The sequence below is a fragment of the Kogia breviceps genome, chromosome 7, assembly GCF_026419965.1.
Source record: "Kogia breviceps isolate mKogBre1 chromosome 7, mKogBre1 haplotype 1, whole genome shotgun sequence".
Taxonomy (NCBI): domain Eukaryota; kingdom Metazoa; phylum Chordata; class Mammalia; order Artiodactyla; family Physeteridae; genus Kogia; species Kogia breviceps.
In genome coordinates, this window is record NC_081316.1 from 90889624 (window position 1) to 90908843 (window position 19220).

Here is a 19220-nt window from a genome sequence, read left to right on the forward strand (position 1 = left end):
GTTCGAGAATAGGGTTCGGATACGTGTTAGGGGGCGTGTGTATTGCAGGGCGCGGCTTATAGTTAGGGTAGGCCTCAGGGTTCAGGCTTCCGGTTAGGCTTAGGGTTCAGTGCCAGGGTTGGAACTAGGGTTAGTGTTAGGCTCCCTGTCAGGCCTAGGGTCGAGATTGGGGTACAGATATGTGTTAGGGGGCGTTGTTGTTGCAGGGCGCGTTTTATCATTAGGGTAGGCCTCAGGGTTCAGGCTGCAGGTAAGGTTTATTGTTCAGGGTCAGTGTTGGAGCTAGGGTTAGGGTTAGCCTCCGGGTGAGGCTTTGGGTCGAGATTAGGGTACGGATACGTGTTAGGTGGCGTGTGCGTTGCAGGGCACGGAAAACCGTTCGAGTAGGCCTCAGTGTTCAGGCTGCGGGTGAGGCTTAGGGTTCTGGGTCAGGGATGGAGATAGGGTTAGGGTTAGGCTCCCGGTTAGGCTTAGGGTCGAGATTGGGGTACGGATACTTGTTCGGGGGCGTGTGCATTGCTGGGCGCCGCTTATCATTAGGTTAGTCCTCAGGGATCAGGCTGCAGGTGAGGATTAATGTTCAGGGTGAGAGATGGAACTAGGGTTAGGATTAGACTTCTGTTGAGGCTTAGAGCCGAAATTTGTGTATGGATACTTGTTAGGGGGCGTGTTCGTTGCAGGGCGTTTGTTATCGTTAGGGCAGGCCTCAGGGTTCAGGCTGTGGGTGAGGCTTAGGATTCAGGGTCAGAGTTGGAGCTAGGGTTAGGTTTAGGTTCCCGGTGAGGCTTCGCGTAGAGATTGGGGTACGGATACATGTTAGGGGGCGTGTGCGTTGCAGGGCGCGGCTTATCGTTAGTGTAGGCCTCAGGGTTCAGTCTTCCTGTGAGGCTTAGCGCTCAGGGTCAGGGTTGGAACTAGTGTTAGCGTTCGGCTCACGGTGAGGCCTAGGGTCGAGATTGGGGTACGTATATATGTTAGAGGGAGTGTGCGTTGCAGCGCGCTGCTTATCGTTAGGGTAGGGCTCAGGGTTTTTGCTGCGGGTGAAGCTTAGTGTTCAGCATAAAGGTTGGAGTTATGGTTAGGGTTTGGCTCCCGGTGAGGCCTAGGGTCCAGATTGGGGTACGGATATGTGTTAGGGGGCATTGTTGTTGCAGGGCGCGGTTTATCGGTAGGGTAGTCCTCAGGGTTCAGGCTGCGGGTGAGTCTTAGGGTTCAGGGTCAGGGATGGAGCTAGGGTTAGAGTTAGACTTCCGGTTAGGCCTAGGGTCAAGATTGGGGTACGGATACATGTTAGGGGGCGTGTGCTTTGCAGGGCGCGGCTTATCGTTAGGGTAGGCCTCAGGGATCAGGCTGCGGGTGATGTTTAGTGTTCAGGGTCAGGGTTGGAGGTAGGGTTAGCTTTTGGCTCCCGGTGAGGCCTATGGTGGAGATTGTGGTTTGGATACGTGTTTGGATGCGTGTGCGTTGCAGGTCGCAGCTTATCGTTAGGGTAGGCCTCACGTTCAGGCTGCGGGCGAGGCTTAGGATTCAGTGTCAGGGTTGGAGCTAGGGTTAGGTTTAGGTTCCCGGTGAGGCCTTCGGTGGATATTGGGGTACGAATACGTGTTAGGGGCCGTGTGGGTCGCAGGGCGCAGCTTATCGTTAGGTTAGGCCTCACGTTCAGGCTGCGGGTGCGGGAGATGATTAGGGTTCAGGGTCAGGGTTTGAGCTAGGTTTAGGGTTAGGCTCCCGAGGGGGCCTATAGTGGAGATTGGGGTACGGATAAGTGTTACGGTGCGTGTGCGTTGCAGGGCGCGGCTGATCGTTAGTGTAGGCCTCTGGGTTCAGGCTGCGGTTGAGGCTTAGCTTTCAGGGTCAGGTTTGGAGGTAAGGTTAGGTATATTCTTCCGGTGAGGCCTATGTTCGAGAGTCTGGTACGGATACGTGTTAGGGGGAGTGTGCGTTTTGGGGCGTGGCTTATCGTTAGGGTAGGGCTCAGGGTTGTGGCTGCGGCTGAGGCTTAAGGTTTAGGATAAGGGTTGGAGTTACGGTTAGGGTTAGGCTCCTGGTGAGGCCTAGGGTCGAGATTGGGGATCGGATATGTGTTAGGGAGGGTTGTTGTTGCAGGGCGCGGCTTACCGTTCGGGTAGGCCTCAGGGTTCAGGCTGTGGATGAGGCTTAGGCTTCAGGGTAACGGTTGGACTTAGGGTTAGGCACCCGATGAGGCCTAGGGTCGAGATTGTTGTACATACATATGTTACCGGGCGTTTTCTTTGCAGGGCGCGGCTTATCGTTAGGGTAGGCCTCAGGGTTCAGGCTGCGGGTGAGGCTTAGCGTTCAGGGTCAGGCTTGGAGCTAGGGTTAGGTTTAGGCTCCCGGTGAGGCCTAGGTTCGAGAATGGGGTACAGATACGAGTTCGGGGGCGTTTGCGTTGTTGGTCGTGACTTATCCTTAGGGTAGGCCTCAGAGTTCAGGCTGCGTGTGAGGCTTAGGATTCAAGGTCAGGGTTGGAGCTAGGGATAGGTTTAGGCTCCCGTTGAGGCTTCGGGTCGAGATTGGGGTACGGATACGTTTTAGGGCGAGTGTGCATTGCAGAGCGCGGCTGATCATAAGGGAAGGCCTCAGGGTTCAGGCTGTGGGTGAGTCTTACGTTTCAGGGTCAGGGTTGGAGCTAGGGTTAGGGTTAGGCTCCCACAGAGCCTTACAGTCGAGATTGGGGTACAGATACATGTTAGGGGGTGTGTGCGTTGCAGGGCGTGGATAATCGTTAGGGTAGGCCTCCGGGTACAGACTGTGGTTCAGGCTTAGGGTTCAGGGTCAGGTTTGGAGATAAGGTTAGGTGTAGGCTCCCGGTGAGGCCTAGGTTCGAGATTGGAGTACAGATACTTGTTAGGCAGAGTGTGCGTTTTAGGGCAAGGCTTATCGTTAGGGTAGGGCTCAGGGTTCAGGCTGCGGGTGAGGCTTAGGGTTCAGGGTCAGGGATGGAGCTAGGGTTTGGGTTAGACTTCCGGTTAGGCCTAGGGTCAAGATTGGGGTATGGATACATGTTAGGGGGCGTGTGCTTTGCAGGGCGCGGCTTATCGTTAGGGTAGGCCTCAGGGATCAGGCTGCGGGTGAGGTTTAGTGTTCAGGGTCAGGTTTGGAGGTAGGGTTAGCTTTAGGCTCCCGGTGAGGCCTATGGTGGAGATTGTGGTTTGGATACGTGTTTGGATGCGTGTGCGTTGCAGGTCGCAGCTTATCGTTAGGGTAGGCCTCACGTTCAGGCTGCGGGCGAGGCTTAGGATTCAGTGTCAGGGTTGGAGCTAGGGTTAGGTTTAGGTTCCCGGTGAGGCCTTCGGTGGATATTGGGGTACGAATACGTGTTAGGGGCCGTGTGGGTCGCAGGGCGCAGCTTATCGTTAGGTTAGGCCTCACGTTCAGGCTGCGGGTGCGGGAGATGATTAGGGTTCAGGGTCAGGGTTTGAGCTAGGTTTAGGGTTAGGCTCCCGAGGGGGCCTATAGTGGAGATTGGGGTACGGATAAGTGTTACGGTGCGTGTGCGTTGCAGGGCGCGGCTGATCGTTAGTGTAGGCCTCTGGGTTCAGGCTGCGGTTGAGGCTTAGCTTTCAGGGTCAGGTTTGGAGGTAAGGTTAGGTATATTCTTCCGGTGAGGCCTATGTTCGAGAGTCTGGTACGGATACGTGTTAGGGGGAGTGTGCGTTTTGGGGCGTGGCTTATCGTTAGGGTAGGGCTCAGGGTTGTGGCTGCGGCTGAGGCTTAAGGTTTAGGATAAGGGTTGGAGTTACGGTTAGGGTTAGGCTCCTGGTGAGGCCTAGGGTCGAGATTGGGGATCGGATATGTGTTAGGGAGGGTTGTTGTTGCAGGGCGCGGCTTACCGTTCGGGTAGGCCTCAGGGTTCAGGCTGTGGGTGAGGCTTAGGCTTCAGGGTAACGGTTGGACTTAGGGTTAGGCACCCGATGAGGCCTAGGGTCGAGATTGTGGTACATACATATGTTACCGGGCGTTTTCTTTGCAGGGCGCGGCTTATCGTTAGGGTAGGCCTCAGGGTTCAGGCTGCGGGTGAGGCTTAGCGTTCAGGGTCAGGCTTGGAGCTAGGGTTAGGTTTAGGCTCCCGGTGAGGCCTAGGTTCGAGAATGGGGTACAGATACGAGTTCGGGGGCGTTTGCGTTGTTGGTCGTGACTTATCCTTAGGGTAGGCCTCAGAGTTCAGGCTGCGTGTGAGGCTTAGGATTCAAGGTCAGGGTTGGAGCTAGGGATAGGTTTAGGCTCCCGTTGAGGCTTCGGGTCGAGATTGGGGTACGGATACGTTTTAGGGCGAGTGTGCATTGCAGAGCGCGGCTGATCATAAGGGAAGGCCTCAGGGTTCAGGCTGTGGGTGAGTCTTACGTTTCAGGGTCAGGGTTGGAGCTAGGGTTAGGGTTAGGCTCCCACAGAGCCTTACAGTCGAGATTGGGGTACAGATACATGTTAGGGGGCGTGTGCGTTGCAGGGCGTGGATAATCGTTAGGGTAGGCCTCCGGGTACAGACTGTGGTTCAGGCTTAGGGTTCAGGGTCAGGTTTGGAGATAAGGTTAGGTGTAGGCTCCCGGTGAGGCCTAGGTTCGAGATTGGAGTACAGATACTTGTTAGGCAGAGTGTGCGTTTTAGGGCAAGGCTTATCGTTAGGGTAGGGCTCATGGTTCAGGCTGCGGGTGAGGCTTAGGGTTCAGGGTCAGGGATGGAGCTAGGGTTAGGGTTAGACTTCCGGTTAGGCCTAGGGTCAAGTTTGGGGTATGGATACATGTTAGGGGGCGTGTGCTTTGCAGGGCGCGGCTTATCGTTAGGGTAGGCCTCAGGGATCAGGCTGTGGGTGAGGTTTAGTGTTCAGGGTCAGGGTTGGAGGTAGGGTTAGCTTTAGGCTCCCGGTGAGGCCTATGGTGGAGATTGTGTTTCGGATACGTGTTTGGATGCGTGTGCGTTGCAGGTCGCAGCTTATCGTTAGGGTATGCCTCACGTTCAGGCTGCGGGCGAGGCTTAGGATTCAGTGTCAGGTTGGAGCTAGGGATAGGTTTAGGTTCCCGGTGAGGCCTTCGGTGGATATTGGGGTACGAATACGTGTTAGGGGCCGTGTGGGTTTGCAGGGCACAGCTTATCGTTAGGGTAGGCCTCACGTTCAGGCTGCAGGTGCGGGTGATGATTAGGGTTCAGGGTCAGGGTTTGAGCTAGGGTTAGGGTTAGGCTCCCGGTGAGGCCTATGGTGGAGATTGGGGTACGGATACGTGTTACGGTGCGTGTGCGTTGCAGGGCGTGGCTTATCAATAGGTTAGGCATCACGTTCAGGCTGCGGGTGAGGCTTAGGGTTCAGGGTAAAGTTTGGACGTAGGGTTAGTGTTAGGCTCCCAGTGAGGCCTACGGTCGCGATTTGGGTACGGATATGCGTTCGTGGGCGTTTTGGTTGCAGGTCGCGGCTTATCGTTAGGGTAGGCCACAGGGTTCAGGCTGCGGGTGAGACTTAGTGTTCAGGGTCAGGGTTGGACCTAGGGTTAGGGTTAGGCTTCCGGTTAGGCTTACAGTCGAGATTGGGGTACGGACACCTGTTAGGGGGCGTGTGCGTTGCAGGGCGTGGCTTATCGTTATGGTAGGCATCAGGGTTCAGGCTGCGGTTGAGGCTTAGGTTTCAGGGTCAGGGTTGGAGCTAGGGTTATGGTTAGGCACCCGGTGAGGCTTAGGGTCGAGATTGGGGTACGGATACGTGTTAGGAGGCGTCTGCGTTGCAGGGCGCGGCTTATAGTTAGGGTAGGCCTCAGGGTTCAGTCTTCCGGTTTGGCTTAGGGTTCAGGGTCAGGGTTGGAGCTAGAGTTAGTGTTTGGCTCCCGGTGAGGCCTAGTGTCGAGATTGGGGTACGGATACGTGTAAGTGGGCGTGTGAGTTGCACGGCGTGGCTTATCGTTAGAGTAGGCCTCAGGGTTTAGGCTGCGGATGAGGCTTAGGTTTCAGGGTCAGTGTTGGAGCTCGGGTTAGGGTTAGGTTCCCTCTGAGGCATAGGTTCGAGATTGGGGTACGGATACGTTTTAGGGGGAGTGTGCGTTGCAGTGCGTGTCTTATCGTTAGGGTAGGCCTCAGGGTACAGGCTGCGGGTTAGGCTTAGGGTTCTGGAAAACGATTGGAAATAGGGTTAGGGTTAGGCTCCCGGTGAGGCCTAGGGTCAAGATTGGGGTACGGATACGTGTTAGGGTGCTTGTGTGTTGCGGGGCTCGGGTTATCGTTATGGTAGGCCTCAGGTTTCAGGCAGCGGGTGAGGCTTAGTGTTCAGGGTCAGGGTTGGAGCTACGGTTAGATTTAGGCTACCGGTGAGGCTTCGGGTCGAGATTCTTGTACGGATACGTGTTAGGGGGGGTGTGCATTGCAGGGTGCGGCTTCTAGTTCGGGTAGGCCTCAGGATCCAGTATTCCAGTTATGCTTAGGTTTCAGGGTCAGGGTTGGAGCTAGGGTTAGTGTTAGGCTCCTGTTGAGTCCTAGGGTCGAGATTGGGCTACGGATATGTGTAAGGGGGCGTGTGAGTTGCATGGCGTGGCTTATCCTTAGCCTAGGCGTCTGGGTTCAGGCTGCACGTGAGGCTTAGCGTTCACGGTCAGGGTTGGATCTAGGGTTAGGGTTAGGCTATCGGTGAGGCCTATGGTCGAGATTGGGGTACGGAAACATGTTAGGGGGCGTTTGGGTTTCAGGTCGCGACTTATTGTTAGGGTAGGCCCCAGGGTTCAGGCTGCCGGTGAGGCTTAGGGTTCAGGGTCAGGGTTGGAGCTACGGTTAGGGTTAGGCTCTCACTGAGGCCTATGGCCGAGATTGGGGTATGGATACGTGTTAGGGGGAGTGTGCATTGCAGGGCATGGCTGATCGTTAGTGTAGTCCTCAGGGTTCAGGCTGTGGGTGAGGCTTAGGGTTCAGGGAAACGATTGGACATAGGGTTAGGGTTAGGCTCCCGGTGAGGCCTAGGGTCAAGATTGGGGTACGGATATGTGTTACGGGGCGTTTTCTTTGCAGGGCGTGGCTAATCATTAGCGTAGGACTCAGGGTTCAGGCTGCGGGTGAGGCTTAGGTTTCAGCGTCATGGTTGGAGCTAGGGTTAGGGTTTGGCTCCCGGTGAGGCTTAGGGTCGAGATTGGGGTACGGATACGTGTTATGGAGCTTTGCGTTGCAGGGCGGGACTTCTCCTTAGGGTAGGCCTCAGGGTTCAGGCTGTGGGTGAGGCTTAGGGTTCAGGGTCAGGGTTGGAGCTAGGGTTAGGGTTAGGCTCCCGGTGAGGCCTAGGTTCGAGAATGGGGTACGGATACGTGTTAGCGGGAGTTTGCGTTTCAGGGCGCGACTTATCCATAGGGTAGGCCTCAGGGTTCAGGCAGCGTGTGAGGCTTAGGGTTCAGTGTCACGGTTGGAGCTAGGGTTAGCGTTAGGCTCTCGGTGAGGCCTAGGGTCGAGATTGAGGTACGGCTACGTGTAAGGGGGCGTGTGAGTTGCACGGCGCGGCTTATCGTTAGAGTAGACCTCAGGGTTCAGGCTGCGGATGAGGCTTAGGGTTCAGGGTCAGGGTTGGAGCTCGTGTTAGGGTTAGACTCCCGGTGAGGCTTAGGGCCGAGATTGGGGTTCGGATACGTGTTAGGGGGCGTGTTCGTTGCAGGGCGTGGGTTATCGTTAGGGTAGGCCTTAGGGTTCAGGCTGCAGGTTAGGCTTACTGTTCAGGGTCAATGTGCGAGCTATGGTTAGGTTTAGGCTCCCGGTGAGGCTTCGGGTCGAGACTGTGGTACTGATACGTGTTAGGGGGCGTGTGCGTTGCAGGGCGCGGCTTATCGTTAGGGTAGGCCTCAGGGTTCAGGCTGCAGGTGAGGCTTAGTGTTCAGGGCCAGGGTTGGAACTAGGGTTAGTGTTAGGCTCCCTGTCAGGCCTAGGGTCGAGATTGGGGTACAGATATGTGTTAGGGGGCGTTATTGTTGCAGGGCGCGTTTTATCATTAGGGTAGGCCTCAGGGTTCAGGCTGCAGGTAAGGTTTATTGTTCAGGGTCAGTGTTGGAGCTAGGGTTAGGGTTAGCCTCCGGGTGAGGCTTTGGGTCGAGATTAGGGTACGGATACGTGTTAGGGGGCGTGTGCGTTGCAGGGCACGGATAACCGTTCGGGTAGGCCTCAGTGTTCAGGCTGCGGGTGAGGCTTAGGGTTCTGGGTCAGGGATGGAGATAGGGTTAGGGTTAGGCTCCTGGTTAGGCTTAGGGTCGAGATTGTGGTACGGATACTTGTTCGGGGGCGTGTGCATTGCTGGGCGCCGCTTATCATTAGGTTAGTCCTCAGGGATCAGGCTGCGGGTGAGGATTAATGTTCAGGGTGAGAGATGGAACTAGGGTTAGGATTAGACTTCTGTTGAGGCTTAGAGCCGAAATTTGTGTATGGATACTTGTTAGGGGGCGTGTTCGTTGCAGGGCGTTTGTTATCGTTAGGGTAGGCCTCAGGGTTCAGGCTGTGGGTGAGGCTTAGGATTCAGGGTCAGAGTTGGAGCTAGGGTTAGGTTTAGGTTCCCGGTGAGGCTTCGCGTAGAGATTGGGGTACGGATACATGTTAGGGGGCGTGTGCGTTGCAGGGCGCGGCTTATCGTTAGTGTAGGCCTCAGGGTTCAGTCTTCCTGTGAGGCTTAGCGCTCAGGGTCAGGGTTGGAACTAGTGTTAGCGTTCGGCTCACGGTGAGGCCTAGGGTCGAGATTGGGGTATGTATATATGTTAGAGGGAGTGTGCGTTGCAGCGCGCTGCTTATCGTTAGGGTAGGGCTCAGGGTTTTTGCTGCGGGTGAAGCTTAGTGTTCAGCATAAAGGCTGGAGTTATGGTTAGGATTTGGCTCCCGGTGAGGCCTAGGGTCCAGATTGGGGTACGGATATGTGTTAGGGGGCATTGTTGTTGCAGGGCGCGGTTTATCGGTAGGGTAGTCCTCAGGGTTCAGGCTGCGGGTGAGTCTTAGGGTTCAGGGTCAGGGATGGAGCTAGGGTTAGGGTTAGACTTCCGGTTAGGCCTAGGGTCAAGATTGGGGTACGGATACATGTTAGGGGGCGTGTGCTTTGCAGGGTGCGGCTTATCGTTAGGGTAGGCCTCAGGGATCAGGCTGCGGGTGATGTTTAGTGTTCAGGGTCAGGGTTGGAGGTAGGGTTAGCTTTTGGCTCCCGGTGAGGCCTATGGTGGAGATTGTGGTTCGGATACGTGTTTGGATGCGTGTGCGTTGCAGGTCGCAGCTTATCGTTAGGGTAGGCCTCACGTTCAGGCTGCGGGCGAGGCTTAGGATTCAGTGTCAGGGTTGGAGCTAGGGTTAGGTTTAGGTTCCCGGTGAGGCCTTCGGTGGATATTGGGGTACGAATACGTGTTAGGGGCCGTGTGGGTCGCAGGGCGCAGCTTATCGTTAGGTTAGGCCTCACGTTCAGGCTGCGGGTGCGGGTGATGATTAGGGTTCAGGGTCAGGGTTTGAGCTAGGTTTAGGGTTAGGCTCCCGAGGGGGCCTATAGTGGAGATTGGGGTACGGATAAGTGTTACGGTGCGTGTGCGTTGCAGGGCGTGGCTGATCGTTAGTGTAGGCCTCTGTGTTCAGGCTGCGGTTGAGGCTTAGCTTTCAGGGTCAGGTTTGGAGGTAAGGTTAGGTATATTCTCCCGGTGAGGCCTATGTTCGAGAGTCTGGTACGGATACGTGTTAGGGGGAGTGTGCGTTTTGGGGCGTGGCTTATCATTAGGGTAGGGCTCAGGGTTGTGGCTGCGGCTGAGGCTTAAGGTTTAGGATAAGGGTTGGAGTTACGGTTAGGGTTAGGCTCCTGGTGAGGCCTAGGGTCGAGATTGGGGATCGGATATGTGTTAGGGAGGGTTGTTGTTGCAGGGCGCGGCTTACCGTTCGGGTAGGCCTCAGGGTTCAGGCTGTGGGTGAGGCTTAGGCTTCAGGGTAACGGTTGGACTTAGGGTTAGGCACCCGATGAGGCCTAGGGTCGAGATTGTGGTACATACATGTGTTACCGGGCGTTTTCTTTGCAGGGCGCGGCTTATCGTTAGGGTAGGCCTCAGGGTTCAGGCTGCGGGTGAGGCTTAGCGTTCAGGGTCAGGCTTGGAGCTAGGGTTAGGTTTAGGCTCCCGGTGAGGCCTAGGTTCGAGAATGGGGTACAGATACGAGTTCGGGGGCGTTTGCGTTGTTGGTCGTGACTTATCCTTAGGGTAGGCCTCAGAGTTCAGGCTGCGTGTGAGGCTTAGGATTCAAGGTCAGGGTTGGAGCTAGGGATAGGTTTAGGCTCCCGTTGAGGCTTCGGGTCGAGATTGGGGTACGGATACGTTTTAGGGCGAGTGTGCATTGCAGAGCGCAGCTGATCATAAGTGAAGGCCTCAGGGTTCAGGCTGTGGGTGAGTCTTAGGTTTCAGGATCAGGGTTGGAGCTAGGGTTAGGGTTAGGCTCCTGCAGAGCCTTACAGTCGAGATTGGGGTACAGATACATGTTAGGGGGCGTGTGCGTTGCAGGGCGCGGATAATCGTTAGGGTAGGCCTCCGGGTACAGACTGTGGTTCAGGCTTAGGGTTCAGGGTCAGGTTTGGAGATAAGGTTAGGTGTAGGCTCCCGGTGAGGGCTAGGTTCGAGATTGGAGTACAGATACTTGTTAGGCAGAGTGTGCGTTTTAGGGCAAGGCTTATCGTTAGGGTAGGGCTCAGGGTTCAGGCTGCGGGTGAGGCTTAGGGTTCAGGGTCAGGGATGGAGCTAGGGTTAGGGTTAGACATCCGGTTAGGCCTAGGGTCAAGATTGGGGTACGGATACATGTTAGGGGGCGTGTGCTTTGCAGGGCACGGCTTATCGTTAGGGTAGGCCTCAGGGATCAGGCTGTGGGTGAGGTTTAGTGTTCAGGGTCAGGGTTGGAGGTAGGGTTAGCTTTAGGCTCCCGGTGAGGCCTATGGTGGAGATTGTGGTTCGGATACGTGTTTGGATGAGTGTGCGTTGCAGGTCGCAGCTTATCGTTAGGGTATGCCTCACGTTCAGTCTGCGGGCGAGGCTTAGGATTCAGTGTCAGGTTGGAGCTACGGTTAGGTTTAGGTTCCCGGTGAGGCCTTCGGTGGATATTGGGGTACGAATACGTGTTAGGGGCCGTGTGGGTTTGCAGGGCACAGCTTATCGTTAGGGTAGGCCTCACGTTGAGGCTGCAGGTGCTGGTGATGATTAGGGTTCAGGGTCAGGGTTTGAGCTAGGGTTAGGGTTAGGCTCCCGGTGAGGCCTATGGTGGAGATTGGGGTACGGATACGTGTTACGGTGCGTGTGCGTTGCAGGGCGTGGCTTATCAATAGGTTAGGCATCACGTTCAGGCTGCGGGTGAGGCTTAGGGTTCAGGGTAAGGTTTGGACGTAGGGTTAGTGTTAGGATCCCAGTGAGGCCTACGGTCGCGATTGGGGTACGGATATGCTTTCGTGGGCGTTTTGGTTGCAGGTCGCGGCTTATCGTTAGGGTAGGCCACAGGGTTCAGGCTGCGGGTGAGACTTAGTGTTCAGGGTCAGGGTTGGACCTAGGGTTAGGGTTAGGCTTCCGGTTAGGCTTACAGTCGAGATTGGGGTACGGACACCTGTTAGGGGGCGTGTGCGTTGCAGGGCGTGGCTTATCGTTATGGTAGGCATCAGGGTTCAGGCTGCGGTTGAGGCTTAGGTTTCAGGGTCAGGGTTGGAGCTCGGGTTATGGTTAGGCACCCGGTGAGGCTTAGGGTCAAGATTGGGGTACGGATACGTGTTAGGAGGCGTCTGCGTTGCTGGGCGCGGCTTATAGTTAGGGTAGGCCTCAGGGTTCAGTCTTCCGGTTTGGCTTAGGGTTCAGGGTCAGTGTTGGAGCTCGGGTTAGGGTTAGGCTCCCTCTGAGGCATAGGTTCGAGATTGGGGTACGGATACGTGTTAGGGGGAGTGTGCGTTGCAGTGCGCGTCTTATCGTTAGGGTAGGCCTCAGGGTACAGGCTGCGGGTGAGGCTTAGGGTTCTGGAAAACGATTGGAAATAGGGTTAGGGTTAGGCTCCCGGTGAGGCCTAGGGTCAAGATTGGGGTACGGATACGTGTTAGGGTGCTTGTGTGTTGCGGCGCTCGGGTTATCGTTATGGTAGGCCTCAGGGTTCAGGCAGCGGGTGAGGCTTAGTGTTCAGGGTCAGGGTTGGAGCTACGGTTAGATTTAGGCTACCGGTGAGGCTTTGGGTCGAGATTCTGGTACGGATACGTGTTAGGGGGGGTGTGCATTGCAGGGCGCGGCTTCTAGTTCGGGTAGGCCTCAGGATCCAGTATTCCAGTTATGCTTAGGTTTCAGGGTCAGGGTTGGAGCTAGGGTTAGTGTTAGGCTCCTGTTGAGTCCTAGGGTCGAGATTGGGGTACGGATATGTGTAAGGGGGCGTGTGAGTTGCATGGCGTGGATTATCCTTAGCCTAGGCGTCTGGGTTCAGGCTGCACGTGAGGCTTAGCGTTCACGGTCAGGGTTGGATCTAGGGTTAGGGTTAGGCTCCCGGTGAGGCCTATGGTCGAGATTGGGGTACGGAAACATGTTAGGGGGCGTTTGGGTTGCAGGTCGCGACTTATCGTTAGGGTAGGCCCCAGGGTTCAGGCTGCCGGTGAGGCTTACGGTTCAGGGTCAGGGTTGGAGCTACGGTTAGGGTTAGGCTCTCACTGAGGCCTATGGCCGAGATTGGGGTATGGATACGTGTTAGGGGGAGTGTGCATTGCAGGGCATGGCTGATCGTTAGTGTAGGCCTCAGGGTTCAGGCTGTGGGTGAGGCTTAGGGTTCAGGGAAACGATTGGACATAGGGTTAGGGTTAGGCTCCCGGTGAGGCCTAGGGTCAAGATTGGGGTACGGATATGTGTTACGGGGCATTTTCTTTGCAGGGCGTGGCTAATCATTAGTGTAGGACTCAGGGTTCAGGCTGCGGGTGAGGCTTAGGTTTCAGCGTCATGGTTGGAGCTAGGGTTAGGGTTTGGCTCCCGGTGAGGCTTCGGGTCGAGATTGGGGTACGGATACGTGTTATGGAGCTTTACGTTGCAGGGCGGGACTTCTCCTTAGGGTAGGCCTCAGGGTTCAGGCTGTGGGTGAGGCTTAGGGTTCAGGGTCATGGTTGGAGCTAGGGTTAGGGTTAGGCTCCCGGTGAGGCCTAGGTTCGAGAATGGGGTACGGATACGTGTTAGCGGGAGTTTGCGTTTCAGGGCGCGACTTATCCATAGGGTAGGCCTCAGGGTTCAGGCAGCGTGTGAGGCTTAGGGTTCAGTGTCAGGGTTGGAGCTAGGGTTAGCGTTAGGCTCTCGGTGAGGCCTAGGGTCGAGATTGAGGTACGGCTACGTGTAAGGGGGCGTGTGAGTTGCACGGCGCGGCTTATCGTTAGAGTAGACCTCAGGGTTCAGGCTGCGGATGAGGCTTAGGGTTCAGGGTCAGGGTTGGAGCTCGTGTTATGGTTAGACTCCCGGTGAGGCTTAGGGCCGAGATTGGGGTACGGATACGTGTTAGGGGGCGTGTTCGTTGCAGGGCGTGTGTTATCGTTTGGGTAGGCCTTAGGGTTCAGGCTGCAGGTTAGGCTTACTGTTCAGGGTCAATGTTCGAGCTATGGTTAGGTTTAGGCTCCCGGTGAGGCTTCGGGTCGAGACTGGGGTACTGATACGTGTTAGGGGGCGTGTGCGTTGCAGGGCGCGGCTTATCGTTAGGGTAGGCCTCAGGGTTCAGGCTGCGGGTGAGGCTTAGGGTTCAGTGTCAGGTTTGGAGCTAGGGTTAGGGTTTGGCTCCCTCTGAGGCCTGGTTCGAGATTGGTGTACGGATACGTGTTAACGGGAGTGTGTGTTGCAAGTCGCGGAGTATGGTTAGGGTAGAGCTCAGGGTTGTGGCTGCGGGTGAGTCTTAGGGTTCAGGACAAGTGTTGGAGTTAGGGTTAGGGTTAGGCTCCCGGTGAGGCCTAGGTTCGAGAATGGCGTACGGATACGTGTTAGGGGGCGTTTGCATTGCAGGGCGCGACTTATCCTTAGGGTAGGCCTCATGGTTCAGGCTGTGGGTGAGGCTTAGGGTTCGTGTCAGGATTGGAGCTAGGATTATGGTTAGGCTCCGGGTGAGGCTTTCGGTCGATATTGGGGTACGGATACGTGTTAGTGTTCATGTGCGTTGCAGGGCGCGGCTTATAGTTAGGGTAGGCCTCAGGGTTCAGCCTGCGGGTGAGGCTTAGGGTTCAGTGGCACGGTTGGAGCCAGCGTTAGCGTTCGGCTCCCCGTTAGGCCTAGGGTTGAGATTGGGGTACAGATACGTGTTTGGGGGCGTGTGCGTTGCAGGGCGCGGCTTATTGTTATGGTAGGGCTCAGGGTGCAGGGTGCGGGTGAGGCTTAGGGTTCAGGGTCATGGTTGGAGCTAGGGTTAGGTTTAGGCTCCCTCTGAGGCCTAGGTTCGCGATTGGTGTACGGATACGTATTAGGGGTTTGAGCGTTGCAGGGCGCGGCTTATCGTTAGGGTAGGGCTCAGGGTTGTTGCTGTGGGTGAGGCTTAGTGTTCAGGATAAGAGTTGGAGTTACGGTTAGGACTCGGGTCCCACTGAGGCTTACGGTCGAGATTGGGGTAGAGATACGTGTTAGGGGGCATGTGCGTTGCAGGGGCGGATAATCGTTAGGGTAGGCCTCAGGTTTCAGGCTGCGGATGAGGCTTAGGGTTCAGGGTCAGGGTTGGAGCTCGGGTTAGGCTTAGGCTCCCGGTGAGGCCTAGGTTCGAGAATAGGGTTCGGATACGTGTTAGGGGACGTGTGCATTGCTAGGCACGGCTTATAGTTAGGGTAGGCCTCAGGGATCAGACTGCAGGTGAGGCTTAGGGTTCAGGGCCAGGGTTGGAACTAGGGTTAGTGTTAGGCTCCCTGTCAGGCCTAGGGTCGAGATTGGGGTACAGATATGTGTTAGAGGGCGTTGTTGTTGCAGGGCGCGTTTTATCATTAGGGTAGGCCTCAGGGTTCAGGCTGCAGGTGAGGTTTATTGTTCAGGGTCAGGGTTGGAGCTAGGGTTAGGGTTAGCCTCCGGGTGAGGCTTTGGGTCGAGATTAGGGTACGGATACGTGTTAGGCGGCGTGTGCGTTGCAGGGCACGGATAACCATTCGGGTAGGCCTCAGTGTTCAGGCTGCGGGTGAGGCTTAGGGTTCTGGGTCAGGGATGGAGATAGGGTTAGGGTTAGCCTCCCGGTTAGCCTTAGGGTCGAGATTGGGGTACGGATACTTGTTCGGGGGCGTGTGCATTGCTGGGCGCCGCTTATCATTAGGTTAGTTCTCAGGGATCAGGCTGCGGGTGAGGATTAATGTTCAGGGTGAGAGATGGAGCTAGGGTTAGGATTAGACTTCTGTTGAGGCTTAGAGCCGCAATTTGTGTATGGATACTTCTTAGGGGGCGTGTTCGTTGCAGGGCGTTTGTTATCGTTAGGGTAGGCCTCAGGGTTCAGGCTGTGGGTGAGGCTTAGGATTCACGATCAGAGTTGGAGCTAGGGTTAGGTTTAGGTTCCCGGTGAGGCTTCGGGTAGAGATTGGGGTACGGATACATGTTAGGGGGCGTGTGCGTTGCAGGGCGCGGCTTATCGTTAGTGTAGGCCTCAGGGTTCAGTCTTCCTGTGAGGCTTAGCGCTCAGGGTCAGGGTTGGAACTAGTGTTAGCGTTTGGCTCCCGGTGAGGCCTAGGGTTGAGATTGGGGTACGTATATATGTTAGAGGGAGTGTGCGTTGCAGCGCGCTGCTTATCGTTAGGGTAGGGCTCAGGGTTTTTGCTGCGGGTGAGGCTTAGTGTTCAGCATAAAGGTTGGAGTTATGGTTAGGGTTTGGCTCCCCGTGAGATCTAGGGTCCAGATTGGGGTACGGATATATGTTAGCGGGAATGTGCGTTGCAGTGCGCGGCTGTTCGTTAGGGTAGCGCTCAGGGTTGTGGCTGCGGGTGAGGCTTAGTGTTCAGGATAAGGGTTGTAGTTCGGGTTAGGGTTAGGCTCCCGGTGAGGCCTAGGGTCGAGATTGGGGTACGGATATGTGTTAGGGGGCGTTGTTCTTGCAGGGCGCGGTTTGTCGTTAGGGTAGGCCTCACGGTTCAGGCTGCAGGTGAGGTTTATTGTTCAGGGTCAGGGTTGGAGCTAGGGTTAGGGTTAGGCTCCCGGTGAGGTTTTGGGTCGAGATTGGGGTACGGATACGTGTTAAGGGGCGTGTGCCTTGCAGGGCGGGGCTTAACGTTAGGGTAGGCCTCAGGGTTCAGGCGGCGGGTGAGACTTAGGGTTCAGGGTCAGGTTTCGAGCTAGGGGTAGGTTTAGGCTACCCTTGAGGCTTTGGGTCGAGATTGGCGTTCAGATACGTGTTAGGTTGCGTTTGAGTTGCAGGGCACGGCTGACGTTAGGGTAGACCTCAGGTATCAGGCTGTGGGTGAGGCTTAGGATTCAGGTTCAGGGTTGGAGATAGGGTTAGGTTTAGGCTCCCGTTGAGGTTTAGGGTCGAGATTGGGGTACAGATACCTGTTAGAGGGCGTGTGCATTGCAGGGCGCAGATAATCGTTAGGGTAGTCCTCAGGGTACAGGCTGCGGGTGAGGCTTAGGGTTCAGGATCAGGGTTGGAGCTAGGGTTAGGGTTAGGCTCCCGGTGAGGCCTAGGTTCGAGAATGGGGTACGGATACGTATTAGGGGGCGTTTGCATTGAAGGGCGAGACTTATCCTTAGTGTAGGCCTCAGGGTTCAGGCTGCAGGTGAGGCTTAGGGTTCAGGGTCAGGGTTGGAGCTAGGGTTATGGTTAGGCTCCCGGTGAGGCTTAGGGTCGAGATTGGGGTACGGATACGTGTTAGGAGGCGTCTGCGTTGCTGGGCGCGGCTTATAGTTAGGGTAGGCCTCAGGGTTCAGTCTTACGGTTAGGCTTAGTGTTCAGGGTCAGGGTTGGAGCTAGGGTTAGTGTTAGGCTCCCGGTGTTGCCTAGGGTCGAGATTGGGGTACGGATACGTGTAAGGGGGCGTGTGAGTTGTGAAGCTTATCGTTAGAGTAGGCCTCAGGGTTCAGGCTGCGGACGAGGCTTAGGTTTTAGGGTCAGGGTTGGAGCTCGGGTTAGGGTTAGGCTCTCTCTGAGGCCTATGTTCGAGATTGGGGTACGGATACGTGTTAGGGCGTGTGCGCGTTGCTGGGCGCGTCTTATCGTTAGGTTAGGCCTCAGGGTTCCGGCTGCGGTTGAGGCTTAAGGTTCAGGGTAACGGTTGGACTTAGGTTTAGGGTTAGGCTCCCTGTGAGGCCTAGGGTCAAGATTGGGGTACGGATATGTGTTACGGGGCGATTTCTTTGCCGGGCGCGGCTAATTGTTAGGGTAGGACTCAGGGTTCAGGCTGCGGGTGAGGCTTAGGGTTCAGGGTCAGGGTTGGAGCTACGGTTAGATTTAGGCTACCGGAGAGGCTTCGGGTCGAGATTAGGGTACGGATACGTGTTAGGGGGCGTGTGAGTTGCAGGGCGCGGCTTCTAGTTCGGGTAGGCCTCAGGGTTCAGTCTTCCGGTTAGGCTTAGGTTTCAGGGTCAGGATTGGAGCTAGGTTTAGTGTTCGGCTCCTGGTGAGTCCTAGGGTCGACATTGCGGTACGGATACGTGTAAGGGGGCGTTTGAGTTGCACGGCGTGGCTTATCCTTAGCCTCGGGCTCAGGGTTCAGGCTGCAGGTGGGGCTTAGCGTTCACAGTCACGGTTGGAGCTAGGGTTAGTGTTAGGCTCGCGGTGAGGCCTATGGTCGAGATTGCGGTACGGAAAAGTGTTCGGGGGCGTTTGCGTTGCAGGGCGCGACTTATCGTTAGGGTAGGCGCCAGGTTTCAGGGTGGGGGTGAGGCTTAGTGTTCAGGGTCAGGGTTGGAGCTAGTGTTACTGTTAGGCTCTCGCTTAGGCCTACGGGCGAGATTGGGGTACGGAAACGTGTTAGGGGGCGTGTGCATTGCAGGGCACTGCTGATCATTAGTGTAGGCCTTAGGGTTCAGGCTGCGGTTGAGCCTTAGGGTTCAGGGTCACGTTTGGAGATACGGTTAGGTTTAGGCTCCCAGTGAGTCCTAGGTTCGAGATTGGAGTACGGATATGTTTTAGGGGGAGAGTGCGTTTCAGGGCGTGGCTTATCGTTAGGGTAGGGCTCAGGGTTGTGGCTGCGGATGAGGCTTAGGGTTCAGGATAAGGGTTGTATTTAGGGTTAGGTTTAGGCTCCCGGTGAGGCCTAGGTTCGAAATTGGGGATTGGATATGTGTTAAGGGGCGTTGTTGTTGCAGGGCGCGGCTTATCGTTAGGGTAGGCCTCAGGGTTCAGGCTGCGGGTGAGGCTTAGCGTTCAGGGTCAGGCTTGGAGCTAGGGTTAGGATTAGGCTCCGGGTGAGAACTAGGTTTGAGAATGGGGTACGGATACGAGTTAGGGGGCGTTTGCGTTGTTGGTCACGACTTATCCTTAGGGTAGGCCTCAGGGTTCAGGCTGCGGATGAGGCTTAGGGTTCAGGGTCAGGGTTGGAGCTAGGGTTATGGGTAGGCTCCCGGTGAGGCCTAGGGTCGAGATTGGGGTACGTATACATGTTAGAGGGAGTGTGCGTTGCAGCGCGCTGCTTATCGTTAGGGTAGGGCTCAGGGTTTTTGCTGCGGGTGAGGCTTAGTGTTCAGCATAAAGGTTGGATTTATGGTTAGGGTTTGGCTCCCGGTGAGGCCTAGGGTCCTGATTGGGGTACGGATATGTGTTAGGGGGCATTGTTGTTGCAGGGAGCGGTTTATCGGTAGGGTAGTCCTCAGGGTTCAGGCTGCGGGTGAGGATTAGGGTTCAGGGTGAGTGTTGGAGATAGGGTTAGGGTTAGGCTTCCAGTGAGGCTTAGGGTCTAGATTGGGGTATGGATACGTGTTAGGGGGCGTGTTCGTTGCAGGGCGTAAGTTGTCGTTAGTGTAGGCCTCAGGGTTCAGTCTTCCTTTGAGGCTTAGGGTCCAGGGTAACGGTTGGACTTAGGATTAGTGTTCGGCTCCCGGTGAGGCCTAGGGTCGAGATTGGTGTACGGAAACCTGTTAGGGCGCGTTTTCGTTTCAGGGCGCAACTTATCGTTAGGGTAGGCCTCAGAGTTCAGGTTGCGGGTGAGGCTTAGGGTTCAGGGTCAGGGTTGGATCTAGGGTTAGAGTTAGGCTTCCTGTGACGCTTAGGGTCGAGATTGTGGTACAGATACCTCTTAGGGGGCGTGTGCGTTGCAGGGCGTGGCTTATCGTTACGGTAGGCCTCAGGGTACAGGCTGCTGGTGAGTCTTAGGGTTCAGGGTC